A 24,307-nucleotide genomic window follows, 5' to 3' on the forward strand; every position below is an offset into this window, starting at 1 on the left:
TAAGAAGAAAACTCCTAGTGCATCAAATGATCATGACATTTCATTTAAAACTTTTGATGCATCTTATGTTTTGACTAACAAATCCGGCAAGGTAGTTGCCAAGTTTGTTGGGGGCAAACACAAGGGATCAAAAACTTGTGTTTGGGTACTCAAAGTTCTTGTATCTAATGCGAAAGGACCCAAAACAGTTTGGGTACCTAAAACAAAGAACTAAACTTGTTTTGTAGGTTTATGCATCCGGGGGCTCAAGTTGGATAATCGACAGTGGGTGCACAAACCATATGACAGGGGAGAAGAAGATGTTCTCCTCCTATGAGAAAAACCAAGATCCCCAACGAGCTATCACATTCGGGGATGGAAACCAAGGTTTGGTCAAAGGTTTGGGTAAAATTGCTATATCACCTGACCATTCCATTTCAAATGTTTTTCTTGTAGATTCTTTAGATTACAACTTGCTTTCAGTTTCCCAATTATGTCAAATGGGCTACAACTGTCTTTTCACAGATATAGGTGTTACTGTCTTTAGAAGGAGTGATGATTCAATAGCATTTAAGGGAGTGTTAGAGGGTCAGCTATACTTAGTAGATTTTGATAGAGCTAAACTCGACACTTGCTTAATTGCTAAGACTAACATGGGCTGGCTCTGGCATCGCCGACTAGCACATGTTGGGATGAAGAATCTTCACAAACTTCTAAAGGGAGAACACATTTTGGGACTAACAAATGTTCATTTTGAGAAAGACAGGATTTGTAGCGCATGTCAGGCAGGGAAGCAAGTTGGTGCTCATCATCCACACAAGAACATCATGACGACTGACAGGCCACTGGAGCTCCTACACATGGACCTATTCGGCCTGATAGCTTACATAAGCATCAGCGGGAGTAAGTACTATCTAGTTATTGTGGATGACTATTCTCGCTTCACTTGGATGTTCTTTTTGCAGGAAAAATCTCATACCCAATAGACCTTAAAGGGATTCTTGAGACGAGCTCAAAACGAGTTTGGCTTAAGGATCAAGAAAATAAGAAACGACAACGGGACGGAGTTCAAGAACTCTCAAATTGAAGGCTTCCTTGAGGAGGAGGGCATCAGCATGAGTTCTCTTCTCCCTACACGTCACAATAAAATGGTGTAGTGGAGAGGAAGAATAGAACTCTATTGGACATGGCAAGAACCATGCTTGATGAATACAAGACTTCGGATCGGTTTTGGGCCGAGGCGGTAAATACCGCCTGCTACGCCATCAACCGGTTGTATCTACACCGAATCCTCAAGAAGACATCATACGAACTCCTAACCGGTAAAAAGCCCAATATTTCATATTTTAGAGTCTTTGGTAGCAAATGCTTTATTCTTGTTAAAAGAGGTAGAAAATCTAAATTTGCTCCTAAGACTGTAGAAGGCTTTTTACTAGGATATGATTCAAACACAAGGGCATATAGAGTCTTTAACAAGTCCTCAGGACTAGTTGAAGTTTCTTGTGACGTTGTGTTTGATGAGACTAACGGCTCTCAAGTAGAGCAAGTTGATCTTGATGAGATAGGTGATGAAGAGGCTCCGTGCATCGCGCTAAGGAACATGTCCATTGGGGATGTGTGTCCTAAGGAATCCGAAGAGCCTCCAAATGCACAAGATCAACCATCCTCCTCCACGCAAGCATCTCCACCAACTCAAAATGAGGATAAGGCTCAAATTGATGAAAGAGAAGATCAAAAAGATGAGCCATCTCAAGATGACGGCAATGATCAAGGGGGAGATGCAAATGATCAAGACAAGGAGGATGAAGAACCAAGGCCGCCACACCCAAGAGTCCACCGAGCAATCCAACAAGATCACCCCGTCGACACCATCCTCGGCGACATTCATAAGGGGGTAACCACTAGATCTCGTGTTGCACATTTTTGTGAGCATTACTCTTTTGTTTCCTCTATTGAGCCACACAGGGTAGAGGAAGCACTACAAGATTCGGATTGGGTGGTGGCGATGCAAGAGGAGCTCAACAACTACACTAGGAATGAGGTATGGCATTTGGTTCCACGTCCTAATCAAAATGTTGTAGGAACCAAGTGGGTCTTTCGCAACAAGCAAGACGAGCATGGTGTGGTGACAAGGAACAAAGCCCGACTTGTGGCCAAGGGATACTCACAAGTCGAAGGTTTGGATTTCGGTGAAACCTTTGCACCCGTAGCTAGGCTTGAGTCAATTCACATATTACTTGCCTATGCTACTTACCATGGCTTTAAGCTTTATCAAATGGACGTGAAAAGTGCCTTCCTCAACGGACCAATCAAGGAAGAGGTCTATGTTGAGCAACCTCCCGGCTTTGAAGATAGTGAGTATCCTAACCACGTCTATAAACTCTCTAAGGCGCTTTATGGGCTCAAGCAAGCCCCAAGAGCATGGTATGAATGCCTTAGAGATTTCCTTATCACTAATGGTTTCAAAGTCGGAAAGGCCGATCCTACTTTATTTACTAAAACTCTTGACAATGATTTGTTTGTATGCCAAATTTATGTTGATGATATTATATTTGGGTCTACTAACGAATCTACTTGTGAAGAATTTAGTAGGATCATGACACAGAAATTCGAGATGTCTATGATGGGGGAGTTGAAGTACTTCTTAGGATTTCAAGTGAAGCAACTCCAAGAGGGCACCTTCATTAGCCAAACGAAGTATATTCAAGACATTCTAAACAAGTTTGGGATGAAGGATGCCAAGCCCATCAAGACACCCATGGGAACCAATGGGCATCTCGACATCGACACGGGAGGTAAATCCGTAGATCAAAAGGTATACCGGTCGATGATAGGTTCTTTACTCTATTTATGTGCTTCACGACCGGATATAATGCTTTCCGTATGCATGTGTGCAAGATTCCAAGCCGACCCTAAGGAAGCTCACCTTACGGCCGTAAAACGAATCTTGAGATATTTGGCTTATACTCCTAAGTTTGGGCTTTGGTACCCTAGGGGATCCACATTTGAGTTAATTGGTTATTCGGATGCCGATTGAGCGGGGTGTAAGATTAATAGAAAGAGCACATCGGGGACTTGCCAGTTCTTGTGAAGATCCTTGGTGTCTTGGGCTTCAAAGAAGCAAAATTCCGTAGCTCTTTCTACCGCTGAAGCCGAGTATATTGCCGCAGGCCATTGTTGCGTGCAATTACTTTGGATGAGGCAAACCCTTAGGGACTATGGTTACAAATTAACCAAAGTTCCTCTTCTATGTGATAATGAGAGTGCAATCCGCATGGCGGATAATCCCGTTGAGCATAGCCGCACTATACACATAGCCATTCGATATCATTTCTTAAGGGATCACCAACAAAAGGGAGATATCGAGATTGCATATATTAACACTAAGGAACAATTAGCCGATATCTTTACCAAGCCACTAGATGAACAAACTTTTAACAAACTTAGGCATGAGCTAAATATTCTTGATTCTAGGAATTTCTTTTGATGTTTTGCACACATAGCTCATGAATATACCTTTGATCATATCTCTTTTATATACTATGACTAATGTGTTTTCAAGTAAATTTCAAACCAAGTCATAGGTATATTGAAAGGGAATTGGAGTCTTCAGAGAAGACAAAGGATTCCACTCCACTCCATAACTCATCCTTCGCCGTCGCTCCGAGCACCTCTCCATCTTTGGTATAATCTTCACTCATTTATTTATGACCAAAGGGGGAGAAAGTAATTCAAAGGGCTTATATTTCACTCAAAATATCCGTTTTTGGCGATTCATGCCAAAGGGGGAGAAAGTATTAGCCCAAAGCAAAAGGACCGCACCACCACCTAATTTTAAACTATGATTTTCAAATTGGTATCTCATTGTGTTCAAAAAGGGGAGAAAGTAGTATTTTCAAAATTGATATCTTAAAAAAACCCTCTTGAACACTAAGAGGAGGAATTTATTGAGGGGGAGTTTTGTTTAAGTCAAAGGAAAGGCATTTGAAACAGGGGGAGAAAAATTTCAAATCTTGAAAATGCTTCTCAAAATCTTATTCATTTACCTTTGACTATTTGCAAAAGAACTTTGAAAAAAATTTACAAAAGAATTTGCAAAAACAAAACATGTGGTGCAAGCATGGTCCAAAATGATAAAAATAAAGAAACAATCCATGCATATCCTATGAGAATTTCTATTTGTCTCAATTCTAAGTAACCTTTGCACTTACAAATATGCAAACTAGTTCAATTATGCACTTCTATATTTGCTTTGGTTTGTGTTGGCATCAATCACCAAAAAGGGGGAGATTGAAAGGGGATTAGGCTTACACCTATTTCCTAATTGATTTTGGTGGTTGAATTTCCCAACACAAATAATTGGACTAACTAGTTTGCTCTAGTCTATAAGTTCTACAGGTGCCAAAGGTTCACAATAAGCCAATAAAAAGACCAAGTAAAGGGTTCAAACAAGAGAGCAAAAGACAACCCGGAAGGCACCCTGGTCTGGTGCACCGGACAGTGTCCGGTGCACCACCGGACAGTGTCCGGTGCACCACCGGACAGTGTCCGGTGCACCAGGGAACTCGACGCCCAACTCTTCACCTTCGGGAATTTTTAGAGGAGCTCCGCTATAATTCACCGGACTGTCCGGTGCACCACCGGACAGTGTCCGGTGCCCCAAGGGAGAGCAACTCTGAACTCACCAGCTTCGGGAATCCGCTCCACTATAATTCACCGGACTGTCCGGTGTGACAGCGGAGCAACGACTACTTCGCGCGCAACGGTCGACTGCAACGCATTAAATGCGCGCCTGCGCGCGCAGATGAGCAGAGCACGCGCGGTTGGCACACCGGACAGCCAGGCGACCCCACCAGTCAGAGCTCCAACGGTCGGAACCCAACGGCCGGGTGACGTGGCTGGCGCACCGGACTGTCCGATGCGCCCGTCGACAGCAGCCTCCACCAACGGTCAAGTTTGGTGGTTGGGGCTATAAATACCCCAACCACCCTCACATTCAAGTCATCCAAGTTTTCCACCTTCCAACTACTTACAAGAGCTCTAGCATTCAATTCTAGACACAACCAAATAGATCAAATCCTCTCCCAACTCCACAAAGCTCTAGTGATTAGAGAGAGAGATTTGTTGTGTTCTTTTGAGCTCTTGCGCTTGGATTGCTTCTTTCTCTCATTCTTTCTTGCGATCAACTCAATTGTAACCGAGGCAAGAGACACCAATCGTGTGGTGGTCCTTGCGGGAACTTCATGTTCCGTTTGATTAAGAAGAGAAGCTCACTCGGTCTAAGTGACTGTTTGAGAGAGGGAAAGGGTTGAAAGTGACCCGGTCTTTGTGACCACCTCAACGGGGAGTAGGTTTGCAAGAACCGAACCTCGGTAAAACAAATCCTTATGTGTCACTTCTTATTCGCCTACGATTTGTTTTGCGCCCTCTCTTGGACTCGCATTTATTTCTAACGCTAACCCGGCTTGTAGTTGTGCTTAAGTTGTTAAATTTCAGATTCGCCCTATTCACCCCCCTCTAGGCGACTTTCAAATACATTCGAGGTAATGGGGGCCTCAAAGGCTTTGGTTGAGTTAGCGGAGACGTGCGTTGAGCCAGGGGAGGTCATGACTTCGCTCGACCTTCGGAAATCATCTTTGCGAATGATGAAGGTGACCGAGGGTGAGTGGCATAAAATGACCCTACCCCCTAGCCTCCAGCGAAGATTATTTTACATCCCATTTGGCTTGAGATTTTAAATTTTTTTCGTTGTGGGAGAAACATTGGTGCTATTATAACAACATTGATGGAAAAGGATTGTAACACCCCTGGTGTTACTGTTACTAAAACTTGAGCATAACATCATAAGCATGGGCATTTCATGTGTTCGTCACACCTAGAGTGCATTCACTAGGCAAAAATTTCAAACAAGTTGTATTGAAGTGACATGTTACTAGTGAAACCCTAGGGTACAATATATAACCCTAGATTGGGTTTAATAGAGCAAATAAGGCCAAATAAGAGAAACCTTCAAAATTCAATTGAAAAAGTCATAAAGTGTCACCATGGATGAACTTAAGTGGGATCCAAATCCTAAGAGTGCAAGAAACCCTAAATAAGACCCTAGAAAGCCTAAACTTAAACCCTAGGGGCCAAGTGTAAAATTAGTGCACATTTGGACTAAAGTGCAAAAACTATGAAGTTAAGGTGTCTTAAGTAATATGGTTCACAAATATGTGAATTTGCAAGTAAAACCTTGAGGTTTGGACTTATTTGCAAAAGAGCCACACTTGTGCTCTTTTGACTAAGTCTGAATTTCAGTATAGTGGGTTCAACTTTGGGGCCTTGTAACTTTCAAATTATGAAATTTTTGCCCTAGGTCACCACATCAATTTTGTAGAACCATTATAGGAGAATAACTTTGATGCAGACAATCTCTTTAGTTGTTATACAAAAATTAAAGAAAATGCTGCCCAAAATTGCTCTGTCAGACTGGTATTGAACAACTGAATCTGAATCTGATAGCAGAAGTGGTCATCAGTGTTGTTGGCCGAACTTGGGGCTCGAATTTAAGCATGATCCAGTGAGAATTTGACTAGGGATGCTATAACAAAGATGAAGATGGTTGATTGGACTACAACTTTGGTGCAGAAGGGTGATGATATTGCCATAGAAAATTTAGAAATAATCTACCCTAAACATCCTCTGTCAGGCACTCTAAAGATGACTCTCATGGTACAGTAGCCTGATCGGATCAGGTTCAGTGAACTTCACCGCCGATGACCGTCGCGCCATGATTCACGTCGATCGCTGGGATTCGTGCGCTATGGATTGTGGATAACTGTGGGCGGGTAAAGATTTGGTGCCTGGATCAACTTGAGTCTGGCCGCGGCTAAGCTCAGCGTACCCCTTGCTCATCGATCGATCGGGATAAGACCTCGCCGCCGTTGGCCGATTGCCGCCGTGCACCACGTGCTAAAGCACTTTACCATGTCACAGTGGCTTGGCTTGCGATATTTGCTCATCGCCAGTGAGTTCACCACGATGGAAGACACGAATCCACTGCGCTAGTAACTTTCTGTTTTCTCCGACTGCCGCACGTCTCTCCCAAATTCACCGGCCACCGCTCTTGCCTTCTATAAATTGAGCACATCGCCTGGTTCGTATTATAATCACGCACCAAGCCACCAAGTATTTCCTCCAATCGTATACCCGAGAGCTCTAATTTTGGATTCCCCCCAAACTGAGTTTCCGCCACCGCAGAGACACCTTCACCGCGGCCAGCTTGATCCAGGTTCATTCAAGCGCTCTAGTCGATTGTTCTAGCGTCCTTAGGTCCTCCTCAAGCTCCTTGACCCCTCTGATTGAACTAGACCGCCATGGATCACCGGGAACACGTTGTTCCTTTGATTATCCGCGCTGTCACCGTGGTCAGAGCAAACCGGGTAGCCATTCTTGGAATTAGGTGAGGGGAAACGCTCACTAGATCTTGAATTTGACTTCAGCCAAAGTAGGACGCCAGTCGTTGAGCGAATTGGCCGGTACGCGAGCTCGTCGGAGCTCTGCACGTCACCGTCCATCGTCGAGGGCTTCGGAGTGTAAAGGAATAGAAACGTAGGGGCTTTTCTACAAATGTCAGCGACTCAGTCAAATAGTGCCGCGACCCCGCTTCAGGTTATCCCATAAGACAAGCCCCTTTCTGCAAAATCAACACACGCGGGTGCGCGCGGGCACAGTTCACCAGTTGTTGGACCGACCTGGGCTAGATTCAGTCCAACACTATTCATGACTTTTTCCTTTTCTTTTTCTGCTAGAGTTAAAACAATTCTAGAAAATTGTAGAAAAACGCTAAAAATGCAAGACCAATTTTGCTAGATTCCTAATTTTTCATAGAATTTAATAAAAATAGTTTTAGGATTTTTAATCCAAACAGGAAATTATAGAGTAATTAAAACAGCTCAAGACCTTGCTTCTAGATTTTTAGAAAATAGATAATAAATCCAAAATTCACTAAATTTTAGGATAATCTCTAAATAATATTTAGAAGCCTTGGGTAGAGTTTGGTATGATTTGGATCTTGTTTGATATTTAGAACCCAAAACCCTACCCCCTGTCCTATGAACTTCACTATTGACTCCGGAAACCCTAGGTTCTCGGAGAACCATGAAGGAAAATTGTACTCAAGACTTTAGATAACCAATTTCTATTGTTTTTGCATCTTCATGAGCACTACATGAGCATTCATTACTATACTTGGCTATATTTAGCAAACGAAGAAGAAGTTGAAGTAGAAGAAGAAGCAAGGACACCACCACCACCTGAGGAACATCAGGCATGCAGCTGTTTCTATTTTGACATCTGCGAGACCGAGCCAGATTCACCAGTAAAACAAGGCAAGCCCCGGTGCATTTGCCACCTCCTTGACTCTTTTAAAATCTTTCTCACTTGCTTGATGCATTAGGTGATAGGAGTTGAGTGCTAAAACAATTCCTGCATTTCCTTCCTTGAATTCGATTACCTTCCTTCGAATCCCTGTTTTACAAAAGGTTTTTCCTATGCTTAGTCTTGCTCTAGCAAAACAAAATGTTTTGTTTTTACAAAAAGATGATGTTGCAAAGTGGGAGGGATGTTTTTGAAAATAAAACTTGATGGTGGATCCATCATGGCCATGATGGGTTCAACATCGGAAAAGATGTACCTCTGTTAGGTACCAAACTTTGGGTTTGAAATCATTAAGCTGAGACCGGGCGGGTGACTTGCACGAGAAGAGTCTCGGTGTAGTGTCTCCGTCTGAGTCGACTAAGGACCGTCTCAATGTAGGCTTGATGACCGAGGACCCTTTAACTGGTCACATGCCTCATCATGGGTAAGCTTTGCCTTGGGCAGACTAATACCAGAATAAGATAACACGCAATGGGTGTGGAGAGATGGTGAGAGTAGCGTGTACCCTCCGTGGCAAGAGGCTGGACGGTGGTGTATCTGTGCTCTCGGTTGGCGTGAACCTGATCTGGTCTTAAGAACCCCGGTGGCGAGTTGACATATGCAAGGGTTAAGTGCTACATATGTCATGTGATTGGAGATCCTCAGCTGAGTATAATCGATTCGGATCGCCGTAACTTCGCGGATATGAAGACTTGGTCACTGACCTATACGTAGAAATCCAGTAAAGATGAAGGGTTGTTAAGAAATTGGCTAGTGCAGGTCAAGTGATTGAACTAGGGTAGAGAGAACTCTAGATAGAGGTAATCTTACTTAACCTGACAATTAAAATTGGATTTCAAGGATCCACTTTAGTAAGCATTTTTGCAAACAGAGTCATTGATTATTGATGAGCCTTACCTTGACTCCCTTAAAGCCAGCATATCTGAAAGTCGCCTAGAGGGGGGGTGAATAGGGCGAATCTGAAATTTATAAATTTAAGCACAACTACAAGCCGGGTTAGCGTTAGAAATATGAACGAGTCCGAGAGAGAGGGTGAAAAACAAATCGTGAGCAAATAAAGAGCGAGACACGATGATTTGTTTTACCAAGGTTCGGTTCTTGCAAACCTACTCCCCGTTGAGGTGGTCACAAAGACCGGGTTTCTTTCAACCCTTTCCCTCTCTCAAACGGTCACTTAGACCGAGTGAGCTTCTCTTCTCAATCAAACGGGACACAAAGTCCCCGCAAGGACCACCACACAATTGGTGTCTCTTGCCTCGGTTACAATTGAGTTGATCACAATAAAGAATGAGAAAAAAAAGCAATCCAAGCGCAAGAGCTCAAATGAACACAAGTCACTCTCTCACTAGTCACTATTTGATTTGGAATGAACTAAGGACTTGGGAGAGGATTTGATCTCTTTTGTGTGTCTTGTATTGAATGTTATAGCTCTTGTAAGGTGTGGGAAGTCAGAAAACTTGGATGCCATGAATGGTGAGTGGTTGGGGGTATTTATAGCCCCAACCACCAAACTAGCCGTTTGGTGAAGGCTGCTGTCGCATGGCGCACCAGACAGTCCGGTGCGCCTGCCACAACACCTGGCCGTTGGATTCCGACCGTTGGAGCTTCTGTCTTCTGGGCCACCGGACAGTCCGCTGGTGCACCGGACAGGTCCTGTAGACTGTCCGGTGCGCCTTCTGGCGCGAGCCTGACTTCTGCGCGCACTGTAGCGCATTGAATGCAGTTGAAGGTGACCGTTGGCGCTGAAGTAGCCGTTGCTCCGCTGGCACACCGGACAGTCCGGTGCCCCACCGGACACTGTCCGGTGCTACACCGGACAGTCCGGTGAATTATAGCGGAGCGCCTCCAGAATTCCCGAAGGTGAGCAGTTCGGAGTTGGAGTCCCTGGTGCACCAGACACTGTCCGGTGGCACACCGGACAGTCCGGTGCGCCAGACCAGGGCACACTTCGGCTGACTTTAGCTCTCTATATTTGAATCCTTTCTCAGTCTTTTTATTGGTTTGTTGTGAACCTTTGGCACCTGTAGAACTCACAATCTAGAGCAAACTAGTTAGTCCAATTATTTGTGTTGGGCAATTCAACCACCAAAATCAATTTGGTAAAAGGTGTAAGCCTATTTCCCTTTCAATCTCCCTCTTTTTGGTGATTGATGCCAACACAAACCAAAGCAAATATAGAAGTGCATAATTGAACTAGTTTGCAGAATGTAAGTGCAAAGGTTACATAGAATTGAACCAATAAATTTTCATAAGATGCGCATGGATTGATTTCTTTGTTTTTAACATTTTGGACCACGCTTGCACCACATGTTTTGTTTTTGCAAATTCTTTTGTAAATTCTTTTCAAAGTCCTTTTGCAAATAGTCAAAGGTAAATGAATAAGATTTTGAGAAGCATTTTCAAGATTTGAAATTTTTCTCCCCTTGTTTCAAAATGCTTTTCCTTTGACTAAACAAAACTCCCCCTTAATCAAATCCTCCTCTTAGTGTTCAAGAGGGTTTTAGATATTAGTTTTGAAGAGGTTGTATCACTTTGAAATTCTATCAAAAATAAGATACCGATTGAAAAAAATCACCAATTGAAAAATCTTTTAAATCAAAATTTTGAAAATTGGTGGTGGTGCAGTCCTTTTGCTTTGGGCTAATACTTTCTCCCCCTTTGGCATGAATTGCCAAAAACGGATATTAGAGTGAATTATAAGCCCTTTTGCTTTCTCTCCCTATGGTAAATAACATATGAGTGAAGATTATACCAAAGTTGGAGAGTTGCTTGGAGCGACGGCGAAGGATGAGTAATTTGATGGAGTGGAGTGGAAGCCTTTGTCTTCGCCGAGGACTCTAATTCCCTTTCAATCTATGACTTGGTTTGAAATACACTTGAAAACACATTAGTCATAGCATATAAGAGAGACATGATCAAAGGTATATTAATGAGCTATGTGTGCAAAACATCAAAAGAAATTCCGAGAATCAAGAATATTTAGCTCATGCCTAAGTTTGTTAAAAGTTTGTTCATCTAGTGGCTTGGTAAAGATACCAGCTAATTGTTCTTTGGTGTTAATATATGCAATCTCGATATCCCCCTTTTGTTGGTGATCCCTTAGAAAATGATACCGAATGGCTATGTGTTTAGTGCGGCTATGTTCAACGGGATTATCCGCCATGCGGATTGCACTCTCATTATCACATAGAAGAGGAACTTTGGTTAATTTGTAACCATAGTCCCTAAGGGTTTGCCTCATCCAAAGTAATTGCGCGCAACAATGGCCTGCGGCAATATACTCGGCTTCGGCGGTAGAAAGAGCGACGAAATTTTGCTTCTTTGAAACCCAAGACACCAGAGACCTTCCCAAGAACTGGCAAGTCCCTGATGTGCTATTTCTATTAATTTTACACCCCGCCCAATCGGCATCCGAATAACCAATTAAATCAAATGTGGATCCCTTAGGGTACCAAAGCCCAAACTTAGGAGTATAAACTAAATATCTCAAGATTCGTTTTACGGTCCTAAGGTGAGCTTCCTTAGGATCGGCTTGGAATCTTGCACACATGCATACGAGAAGCATAATATCCGGTCAAGATGCACATAAATAGAGTAAAGAACCTATCATTGACCGGTATACCTTTTGATCTACGGATTTACCTCCTGTGTCGAGGTCGAGATGCCCATTGGTTCCCATGGGTGTCTTGATGGGCTTGGCATCCTTCATCCCAAACTTGTTTAGAATGTCTTGAATATACTTCGTTTGGCTAATGAAGGTGCCCTCTTGGAATTGCTTCACTTGAAATCCCAAGAAGTACTTCAACTCCCCCATCATAGACATCTCGAATTTTTGTGTCATAATCCTACTAAACTCTTCACATGTAGATTCGTTAGTAGACCCAAATATGATATCATCAACATAGATTTGGCATACAAACAAATCATTTTCAAGTGTTTTAGTAAAGAGTGTAGGATCAGCCTTTCCGACTTTGAAGCCATTAGTGATAAGAAAATCCCTTAGGCATTCATACCATGCTCTTGGGGCTTGCTTGAGCCCATAAAGCGCCTTAGAGAGTTTATATACGTGATTAGGATACTCACTATCTTCAAAGCCGAGAGGATGCTCAACATAGACCTCATCCTTGATTGGTCCATTGAGGAAGGCACTCTTCACGTCCATTTGGTAAAGCTTGAAGCCATGGTAAGTAGCATAGGCAAGTAAAATGCGAATTGATTCTAGCCTAGCTACGGGTGCATAGGTTTCACCGAAATCCAAACCTTTGACTTGTGAATATCCCTTGGCTACAGGTCGGGCTTTGTTCCTTGTCACCACACCATGCTCATCTTGCTTGTTGCGGAAGACCCACTTGGTTCCTACAACATTTTGGTTAGGACGTGGAACTAAAAACCATACCTCATTCCTTGTGAAGTTGTTGAGCTCCTCTTGCATCGCCACCACCCAATCTGAATCTTGAAGTGCTTCCTCTACCCTGTGTGGCTCAATAGAGGAAACAAAAGAGTAATGTTCACAAAAATGAGCAACATGAGATCGAGTAGTTACCCCCTTTTGAATATCGCCGAGGATGGTGTTCACAGGGTGATCTCGTTGGATTGCTTGGTGGACTCTTGGGTGTGGCGGCCTTGTAACTTGTTCATCTTCCTCATCTTGATCATGGGCATCTCCCCCTTGATCATTGCTCTCCTCTTGAGGTGGCTCATCTTCTTGATATTTTCCTTCATCATCTTGAGCCTCATCCTCATCTTGAGTTGGTGGAGATGCTTGCATGGAGGAAGATGGTTGACCTTGTGCATTTGGAGGCTCTTCGGATTCCTTAGGACACACATCCCCAATGGACATGTTCCTTAGCGCGACGCACGGAGCCTCTTCATCATCTAGCTCATCAAGATCAACTTGCTCTACTTGAGAGCCGTTAGTCTCATCAAACACAATGTCATAAGAAACTTCAACTAGTCAAGAGGACTTGTTAAAGACTCTATATGCCCTTGTGTTTGAATCATATCCTAGTAAAAAGCCTTCTACAGCCTTAGGAGCAAATTTGGATTTTCTACCTCTTTTAACAAGAATAAAGCATTTGCTACCAAAGACTCTAAAATATGAAACATTGGGCTTTTTACCGGTTAGGAGTTCATACGATGTCTTCTTGAGGATTCGATGTAGATACAACCGGTTGATGGCGTAGCACGCGGTGTTGACCGCCTTCGCCCAAAACCGATCCGAAGTCTTGTACTCATCAAGCATGGTCCTTGCCATGTCCAATGGAGTTCTATTCTTCCTCTCCACTACACCATTTTGTTGTGGCGTGTAGGGAGAAGAGAACTCATGCTTGATGCCCTCCTCCTCAAGGAAGCCTTCGATTTGTGAGTTCTTGAACTCCGTCCCGTTGTCGCTTCTTATCTTCTTGATCCTCAAGCCGAACTCATTTTGAGCCCGTCTCAAGAATCCTTTCAAAGTTTCTTGGGTGTGAGATTTTTCCTGCAAAAAGAATAACCAAGTGAAGCGAGAATAGTCATCCACAATAACTAGACAGTACTTACTCCCGCTGATGCTTATGTTAGCAATCGGGCCGAATAGATCCATGTGTAGGAGCTCGAGTGGCCTGTCAGTCGTCATGATGTTCTTGTGTGGATGATGAACACCAACTTGCTTCCCTGCCTGACATGCGCTACAAACCCTGTCTTTCTCAAAATGAACATTTGTTAGTCCCAAAATGTGTTCTCCCTTTAGAAGCTTGTGAAGATTCTTCATTCCAACATGTGCCAGTCGGCGATGCCAGAGCCAACCCATGTTAGTCTTAGCAATTAAGCAAGTGTCGAGTTCAGCTCTATCAAAATCTACTAAGTATAGCTGACCCTCTAACACTCCCTTAAATGCTACTGAATCATCACTTCTTCTAAAGACAGTAACACCTATATCCGTAAAAAGACAGTTGTAACCCATTTTACATAATTGCGAAACTGAAAGCAAGTTATAATCTAAAGAATCTACAAGAAAAACATTTGAAATGGAATGGTCAGGTGATATAGCAATTTTACCCAATCCTTTGACCAAACCTTGATTTCCATCCCCGAATGTGATAGCTCGTTGGGATCTTGGTTTTTCTCGTAGGAGGAGAACATCTTCTTCTCCCCTGCCATGTGGTTTGTGCACCCGTTATCAATGATCCAACTTGAGCCCCCGGATGCATAAACCTACAAAACAAATTTAGTTCTTGATTTTAGGTACCCAAACAGTTTTGGGTCCTTTGACATTAGAAACAAGAACTTTGGGTACCCAAACACAAGTCTTTGACCCCTTGTGCTTGCCCCCAACATACTTGGCAACTACTTTGCCGGATTTGTTAGTCAAAACATAAGATGCATCAAAAGTTTTAAATGAAATGTTAGAATCATTTGATGTAATAGGAGTTTTCTTCTTAGGCAATTTAGCACGAGTTGATTGCCTAGAACTAGATGCCTCACTCTTATACATAAAAGCATGGTTAGAGCCAGAGTGAGACTTCCTAGAGTGAATTCTCCTAATTTTGTGCTCGGGATAACCGGCAGGGTACAAAATGTAATCCTCGTTATCCTGAGGCATGAGAGCTTTGCCCTTAACAAAGTTAGACAATTTTTTTAGGCGGGGCATTAAGTTTGACATTGTCTCCCTTTTGGAAGCCAATGCCATCCTTGATGCCAGGGCGTCTCCCACTATAGAGCATGCTTCTAGCAAATTTAAGTTTTTCATTTTCTAAGTCATGCTCATTAATTTTGGCATTAAGTTGAGCTATGTGATCATTTTGTTTCTTAATTAAAGCTAGGTGATCATGAATAGCATCAACATTAATGTCTCTACATCTAGTGCAAATAGAAACATGCTCAACGGTAGATGTAGAAGGTTTGCAAGATTTTAGTTCAACAATCTTAGCATGTAAAATGTCATTTTCACTTTTAAGATTGGAAATGGTAACATTGCAAACATCTAAGTCCTTAGCCTTAGCAATTATTTTTTTGTTTTCAATCCTAAGGCTAGCAAGAGAGACATTCAATTCTTCAATCTTAGCAAGTAAACTAACATTATCATCTCTAAGATTGGGAATTGAAACATCACAAACATTTGAATCAACCTTAGCAATTATTTTAGCATTTTCATTTCTAAGGTTGGCAATAATATCATGGCAAGTGCTTAGATCACTAGATAGTTTTTCACATTTCTCTACTTCTAGAGCGTAAGCATTTTTAACCTTAACATGCTTCTTATTTTCTTTAATTAGGAAGTCCTCTTGAGAGTCCAAGAGTTCATCCTTCTCATGAATAGCACTAATTAATTCATTTAATTTTTCCTTTTGTTGCATGTTTAGGTTGGCAAAAAGGGTGCACAAATTATCCTCCTCATCACTAGAATTATCTTCATCACTAGAGGATGCATATTTAGTGGAGGATCTTGATTTTACCTTCTTCCTTTTGCCATCCTTTGCCATGAGGCACTTGTGGCCGACGTTGGGGAAGAGGAGTCCTTTGGTGACGGTGATGTTGGCGGCGTCCTCATCGGAGGAGGAGTCGGAGGAGCTCTCGTCGGAGTTCCACTCGCGGCACATATGGGCATCGCCGCCCTTCTTCTTGTAGTATCTCTTGTTTTCTCTCCTCTTTCCCTTCTTGTTGTCGCCCCTGTCATTGTCACTTGATATTGGACATTTTGCAATAAAGTGACCGGGCTTACCACACTTGTAGCACACTTTCTTGGAGCGGGACTTGTAGTCCTTCCCTCTCCTTTGCTTGAGGATTTGGCGGAAGCTCTTGATGATGAGCACCATTTCCTCGTTGTCGAGCTTAGAGGCGTCGATGGGGAGTCTACTTGATGTAGACTCTTCCTTCTTCTCCTCCGTCGCCTTGAATGCAACCGGTTGTGCTTCGGGCATGGAGAGGCCATCTTGCTCGATGATTTTCTTTGAGCCTTTGATCATCAATTCAAAGCTCACAAATTTTCCTATTACTTCCTCGGGAGACATTAGTGTGTATCTAGGATCACCACGTATTAATTGTACTTGCGTAGGGTTAAAAAACGAGTGATCTAAGAATAACCTTGACCATTTCATGGTCATCCCATTTTTTGCTCCCAAGGTTGCGCACTTGGTTCACCAAGGTCTTGAGCCGGTTGTACATCTCTTGTGGCTCCTCCCCTTGGCGAAGCTGGAAGCGACCGAGCTCCCCCTCGATCGTCTCCCACTTGGTGATCTTGGTCACCTCGTCTCCTTCGTGCGCGGTCTTGAGTACGTCCCAAATCTCCTTGGCACTCTTCAATCCTTGCACCTTGTTATACTCCTCTCGACTTAGAGAGGTGAGGAGTATAGTGGTGGCTTGGGAGTTGAAGTGCACAATTTGGGCCACCTCGTCCTCATGATAATCTTCATCCCCTACGGATGGTACCTATACACCAAACTCAACAACATCCCATATGCTTTTGTGGAGTGAGGTTAGGTGATATCTCATCATATCACTCCACCTAGAATAATCTTCACCGTTAAATGTCGGTGGTTTGCCTAATGGGGCGGAAAGTAATGGAGTATGCTTAGGAATGCGAGGATAGCATAGGGGGATCTTACTATACTTCTTGCGCTCTTGGCGCTTAGAAGTGACGGACGCGGAGTCGGATCCGGATGTAGAGTGCGATGAAGAGTCGGTCTCGTAGTAGACCACTTTCTTCATTTTCTTCTTCTTCTCGCCACTCTTGTGCGATCGAATGCGTGAAGGGGATCCATCCTTCTTCTTGTTGGCGGACTCCCTTGATGAAGCCTTCCCATGGCTTGTAACGGACTTCTCACCGCCGATCACCATCTTCTTGGCGTGATCTCCTGACATCACTTCGAGCGGTTAAGCTCGAATGAAGCACCGGGCTCTGATACCAATTGAAAGTCGCCTAGAGGGGGGGTGAATAGGGCGAATCTGAAATTTATAAACTTAAGCACAACTACAAGCCGGGTTAGCGTTAGAAATATGAATGAGTCCGAGAGAGACGGCGAAAAACAAATCGTGAGCAAATAAAGAGCGACACACGATGATTTGTTTTACCGAGGTTCGGTTCTTGCAAACCAACTCCCCGTTGAGGTGGTCACAAAGACCGGGTCTCTTTCAACCCTTTCCCTCTCTCAAACGGTCACTTAGACCGAGTGAGCTTCTCTTCTCAATCAAACGGGACACAAAGTCCCCGCAAGGACCACCACACAATTGGAGTCTCTTGCCTCGTTTACAATTGAGTTGATCACAAGAAAGAATGAGAAAAAGAAGCAATCCAAGCGCAAGAGCTCAAATGAACACAAGTCACTCTCTCACTAGTCACTATTTGATTTGGAATGAACTAAGGACTTAGGAGAGGATTTGATCTCTTTTGTGTGTCTTGTATTGAATGCTATAGCTCTTGTAAGGTGTGGGAAGTCAGAAAACTTGGATGCCATGAATGGTGGGTGGTTGGGGGGTATTTATGGCCCCAACCACCAAACTAGCCGTTTGGTGAAGGCTGCTGTCGCATGGCGCACCGGACAGTCCGGTGCGCCACCGGACACTGTCCGGTGCGCCTGCCATGTCACCTGGCCGTTGGATTCCGACCGTTGGAGCTTCTGTCTTCTGGGCCACCGGACAGTCTGGTGGTGCACCGGACAGGTCCTGTAGACTGTCCGGTGCGCCTTCTGGCGCGAGCCTGACTTCTGCGCGCACTGTAGCGTATTGAATGCAGTTGCAGGTGACCGTTAGCGCTGAAGTAGCCGTTGCTCCGCTGGCACACCGGACAGTCCGGTGCCCCACCGGACACTGTCCGGTGCTACACCGGATAATCCGGTGAATTATAGCGGAGCGGCCTCCAGAATTCCCAAAGGTGAGCAGTTCGGAGTTGGAGTCCCTGGTGCACCAGACACTGTCTGGTGGTGCACCGGACACTGTCTGGTGGTGCACCGGACACTGTCCGGTGGCACACCAGACAGTCTGGTGCACCAGACCAGGGCACACTTCGGCTGACTTTAGCTCTCTATATTTGAATCCTTTCTCGGTCTTTTTATTGGTTTGTTGTCAACCTTTGGCACCTGTAGAACTCATAATCTAGAGCAAACTAGTTAGTCCAATTATTTATGTTAGGCAATTCAACCACCAAAATCAATTTGGTAAAAGGTGTAAGCCTATTTCCCTTTCAATATCCTTGAGAGTCTTTTACTTTGTCAGGTAAGTCTTGCGAAAGTACACTTCATACTCAGGGCTTTGTCCCATGTTGTTTTAGGTGAGGAAGCGACAAATTTTTGTTGTTTCTGTTCAAAGGTGGTACCCAAAGACGAGCACCAAGACTAGAGCTGTGGGAGGGAAGGCCCTCCGTTAAAAACTTTTTACTATCTATTTAAGGAGGAGTTTTTGCCTCCCATGGTTTGTAATAATAATACTCTGCACTCGTATATTATGTTCTGGTCTGTAAATATTTAACTCTGTCTTACTTTCTAATACAAGTAAGTTATTGTAACTGCTTCCGCACTTCCGCATCTCTGATGAATTGTAATGTCTGTGTGACAGGTAAAACGCTCTTGGGAAGGTAAGGAATTCAGATATCGAGCTTGTCAAGTGATCAGGTGCACCTGCAGGGTTGTCTGAGGTCCGTTGGACAAGGACAACTGTAGGTGGGCCTAATGACTTGGGAGGTTCCGTCACAGCTGGTATCGGAGCGAAGCCCATCTATGCAGATATTATGAGGCATCTTCAAAAAGAATTTTCCAAAACTTATCTAGAAAATTTCTTCCCTTCTTACCTAAGTATTTCTAAAGAGTTTATTTTAAAGACCAGATAGTAAGAGTGCAATGTATAGAAGGTGTGCATCAACTAAGGTTGATTCTGTAATTATACATACATCATGCTAAAAACTATGCTAATAAGATTTTCCCCTCATGGAGATATGTCGCCGCGCACGAGAAAGACCACGCGCAAGTCAACCGGGCCGTTTGGCGTGCCCCGTCATCAACTTGCCCCACAACATGAAGATAGCAGCAGTGGTAGTAACGATCCAATCGGGGATCTAGAAGCACAAGTTAATCAGCTTCGATCAGAACTCCGACATAGGAACGATCTATGGGTTGCGGATGGCGAAAGAATCAATGAATTGAGGACAGAAATCTGCCACCTGCAAGACCAACTAGAGGATCGGGATCTAGTGCTCGACTGGGCTGTGAACTCTCGTTCACTAGCCTGGGCAAAGGAAGCTTGAGCTCGAGCCCACGTGGAAGAGCTTAGCTCAGCTGTTGATAACTTGCATATATATTGCAATACATTACATAAAGAAGTTCATGTGTTGTATTCACAATTGCACCCGAACGTCCCTGCGGATCCCGTCGGGATGAGAGCCGGACCATCTGGAGCAGCAGAAGCCTTTGGAGGAGAACTGGACCTTTCAGGCCCCTTCCTTCAATGAATTTGGTCGACCAGTGGTCTCCTACGCCTGACAGCGAGGCTACCAAAAGCGACAAGAAGCAAGAATAGTATAGTATAGAAGTAGTAGTAGTGTGTAATAGGTAATGTAATCCTGTTGTATATACGAGTCTGTAACATTACCTTTTTCAGTAATGTGAAATGGATGGTTTGTTCTGGCATATCATAGTTTTAAATGTTCTTTGCCTCAGATGCCGTCTAAGACTCGCGCACAGGATGGGGCGGGCACCTCCTGTGGGAGGGAACCAACTCCGAATCCACCCCTAGTACCTCCAACACTAGCCGAGGCCATCACTGCCTTGGTTAATGCTACAGCTGACAACACCCGTTTCCTGCGGGAAATGGCAGGGCAACAGATGCAACAACAAGGCGGGCGGGCATATCCGCAAGGCCCCCATGAAACATCATATATGGATTTCTCGGAGACTCGCCCTCCATTGTTTGTCAAAGCCAAAGATCCTTTGGAAGCGGATGAATGGATCCGCGTTATTGAACAGAAGTTTGGGCTTCTCCGGTGCATAGAGATTCAAAAGCCCCTATTCGCAGCACAACAATTGCGTGGCCCTGCCAGTATGTGGTGGGGAAATTTTGTTGCCATTCAGCCGGCTGGTCATCAAATCACGTGGGATGAGTTCAAGTTGGCCTTCAGAGAGCATTATATACCTGAAGGAGTCCTCCATGTGAAGCAGGAGGAGTTTATGAAGCTTAAGCAAGACGGGGATACTGTCACCCAGTATCTCAATAAATTCAACCACTTATCCCAATACGCAATCGATCAAGTCAACACGGATATAAAGAAGAGGGATTGCTTCATGAGAGGCTTGAATGATCGAATGCAAAGAAAGATGGCCACCTGCATCGATCTTTCCTATGGAAGGGCTGTCAGCACGGCGCTGGTAGTAGAAGCTAAGTATGCAGGCTCCGGCAAATCAAAGGGGAATGGAGGCGACAGGCCCAATCAGGGGCTTGAGAAAAGACAAAGGTTGGTCATCCGACCTTTCAATCAGAATCGTTCTTCATCGCGCCCACCCTCCTTCCCTTTCAAGCAACCAATTTTTATCCATCCTACCGCTGCCCCCACCGCTACAAATCAGCCGAGTGCCCCTGGCACTCGTTTCCTTGCTCTTCCGAGCTCATCAACAGGTTGCTTCAACTGTGGAAAGTCCGGGCATTTTATTAAGGATTGTCCATACCCGAGGCAGAATCAATCAAATAATCAACAGAGTTCTGGGAGTTCCAAGGGAAATGCGGCCAACAATACCGCAGGCAAAAATACAAGGAAAACGAGACGGGACTATTATACTTAAATGGCCACAACACCGAAAGGCGAACCGATGATGATGGGTACGTTCCTCGTGGCCAATCACCCTGCACTTATTCTCTTTGATTCTGGTGCTTCGCATACTTTCATGAGCAAGAAATTTGTGGAAAAACATTGCATTCCGTATACTGAATCAAGGGAAGGGTTTACTATTCATTCACCTGGGGGACAAATATTTACTAAAGAAGTGGCTTACCAAGTGCCCGTCACATTGGCTGAACAGGACTTTCCAACAAACATGATTGTTCTAAAAGGCCAAGACATAGATGTAATTTTGGGCATGAATTGGTTAGCCCAGCATAAAGCAATCCTCAACACTGATCTGAGAACAATCAGGTTGAGCTATGCCCAAGAAGAGATTCTTTTGTCTATCCCCGTAGCCATTCCAGCTAGACCAACTGGCAGAGTGTATGAAGCTATCATACCGGAGATCCAAGATATTCCGGTAGTATGTGAGTTCCCAGATGTCTTCCCGGAAGATCTGCCAGGATTGCCTCCAGAAAGAGATGTAGAATTTGTGATTGAGTTGAAGCCCGATACGACTCCTATTTCTAGAAGGTCGTACCGAATGCCTCCAAATGAACTGGTAGAACTCAAGACCCAATTGCAAGATCTACTTGAAAAAGGATTTATTCGACCAAGTTCTTCGCCTTGGGGTTGTCCAGCCATTTTCGTTAAGAAGAAGGATCAAACACTGTGGATGTGCGTGGACTATAGACCCCTTAATGAGGTCACTATCAAGAATAAGTACCCTCTTCCCCGGATTGACCTTCTATTTGATCAACTTACCAGAGCTCGGGTATTCTCCAAGATTGACCTCAGGTCGGGTTATCATCAGATCCGTATCCGATCCGAAGATATACCAAAGACCACATTCACCACGCGATATGGACTATTTGAATAATTGGTTATGTCTTTCGGACTGACGAATGCTCCTGCCCACTTCACATATCTGATGAACTCGGTATTTATGCCCGAGTTGGACAAATTTGTGGTGGTATTCATTGACGATATCTTGATATACTCCAAGATGAAGAGGAGCATGCTCAGCACTTGCAGATCGTATTGACGCGCTTAAGGGAACACCAATTGTATGCTAAGTTCAGTAAGTGCGCATTCTGGCTGAAGGAGATTCAATTTCTGGGACATGTATTATCTGCTAAGGGGATTGCGGTGGATCCCAGCAAAGTCAAGGATATTTTGGAGTGGAAACCCCCAACCACTGTACATCAAGTCCAAAGTTTCCTTGGGCTGGCTGGTTATTACCGCCGATTCATTTCGGATTTTTCTAAGCTTGTGAAACCAATCACAAGTTTATTGAAGAGTGATATTAAATTCAATTGGTCTTCGAAATGCAATGAAGCTTTTGAGCAGCTAAAAGTATTATTAACCACTGCTCCGGTATCGGTTCAACCGGATATTGAAAAACCCTTTGATGTGTATTGTGACGCATCAGGCAGTGGTCTCGACTGTGTTTTAATGCAAGAAGGCCGAGTAATAGCTTATGCTTCAAGGCAGTTACGCCGACATGAAGAACATTATCCAACTCATGACCTGGAGTTAGCTGAGGTGGTTCATGCCCTCAAAATATGGCGTCATTATCTGCTGGGGAATGTCTGTCATATTTATATAGATCATAAGAGTTTAAAGTATATCTTTACCCAGTCAGAGCTCAATATGAGACAAAGGAGATGGCTCGAGCTGATAAAGGATTATGAATTAGAGATTCACTATCACCCAGGCAAAGCTAATGTAGTGGCAGATGCGTTAAGTCGTAAGGCTTTATGCCATTGTCTTACCATGAAGACTTCTGACAAGACGTTATGCCAAGAAATGGAGAAGTTGAACCTGGGGATGATTCAACATGGAACTTCAAATCATTTGAAGCTTGAGTCAGTCATCCTGCAACAAATAATTGATGCACAAAGAAATGATGAGGGAATGGAGCACATTCATGAGAAGATAGAAGCTGGAAAAGCTGACTGCTTCCGAAAAGATGATCAAGGTGTTGTATGGTTCAATAACCGCATAGTTGTGCCTAAAAATGATGAGATCCGCCAGCAAATTTTGGATGAAGCACATCTTAGTCGCTATTCTATTCATCCCGGAAGCACTAAGATGTATCATGATCTGAAACAACATTATTGGTGGACAAAGATGAAAATTGAAATCGCACGCTATGTGGCAAGATGTGACATTTGTAGACGTGTCAAGGCCATACACATGAAGGTTGCTGGTCCATTACAATCTCTACCTATCCCTACATGGAAATGGGAAGATATAAGCATGGACTTTATTGTGGGATTACCCAGGAACGCAAAAGGGTATGATTCTATTTGGGTTATAATTGATCGGCTTACGAAAATTGCTCATTTTCTGCCAGTCAAGACATATTACCCGGTCCTCACATATGCGGAACTATACATTGCTCGCATTCTCAGTTTGCACGGTATTCCAAAGACTATAGTGTCGGATCGTGGACCTCAATTTGTATCCAAATTATGGGAAGAACTTCACAAATCCTTGGGTACTAAATTGCTCCATAGTTCGGTCTATCATCCTCAAACCAGTGGGCAGACTGAGAGGGTAAATCAAATACTTGAAGATATGTTGTGAGCATGTGTTCTTGAGTTCCCACAGAAATGGGATGATTGGTTACCATTAGCGAAGTTCTCATATAATAATAGCTATCAAGAAAGCATTAAGATGGCACCCTTCGAAGCTTTATATGGACGATGATGTCGCACTCCGTTAAACTGGTCTGAACCTGGTGAAAGAAATTTCTTCAGGCCTGATATGGTAAAGGAAACAAAAGAGAAGGTTCAACGAATAATTCATAATTTGAAGAAAGCTCAAGCTCGTCAGAAGAGTTACGCAGACACACACCGGATACCCTTGTACTTTCCAGTTGGAGATTATGTCTACCTAAAAGTTTCACCAATGGTATATCACGTTTCGGGGTAAAAGGGAAGCTTGCACCCCGGTATATTGGTCCTTTTCCTATCCTTGAAAGATATGGACCAGTGGCATACCGACTTCAGTTACCCGAAACCTTGTCTGCAGTACATAACGTGTTCCACGTGTCTCAATTGAAGAAGTGTCTTCGGGTTCCCGATCGAACCGTTGACGTAACAGATGTTGCCCTAGAACCAG

This window comes from Zea mays, chromosome 7, assembly GCF_902167145.1.
Source record: "Zea mays cultivar B73 chromosome 7, Zm-B73-REFERENCE-NAM-5.0, whole genome shotgun sequence".
In the NCBI taxonomy this organism is placed as follows: domain Eukaryota; kingdom Viridiplantae; phylum Streptophyta; class Magnoliopsida; order Poales; family Poaceae; genus Zea; species Zea mays.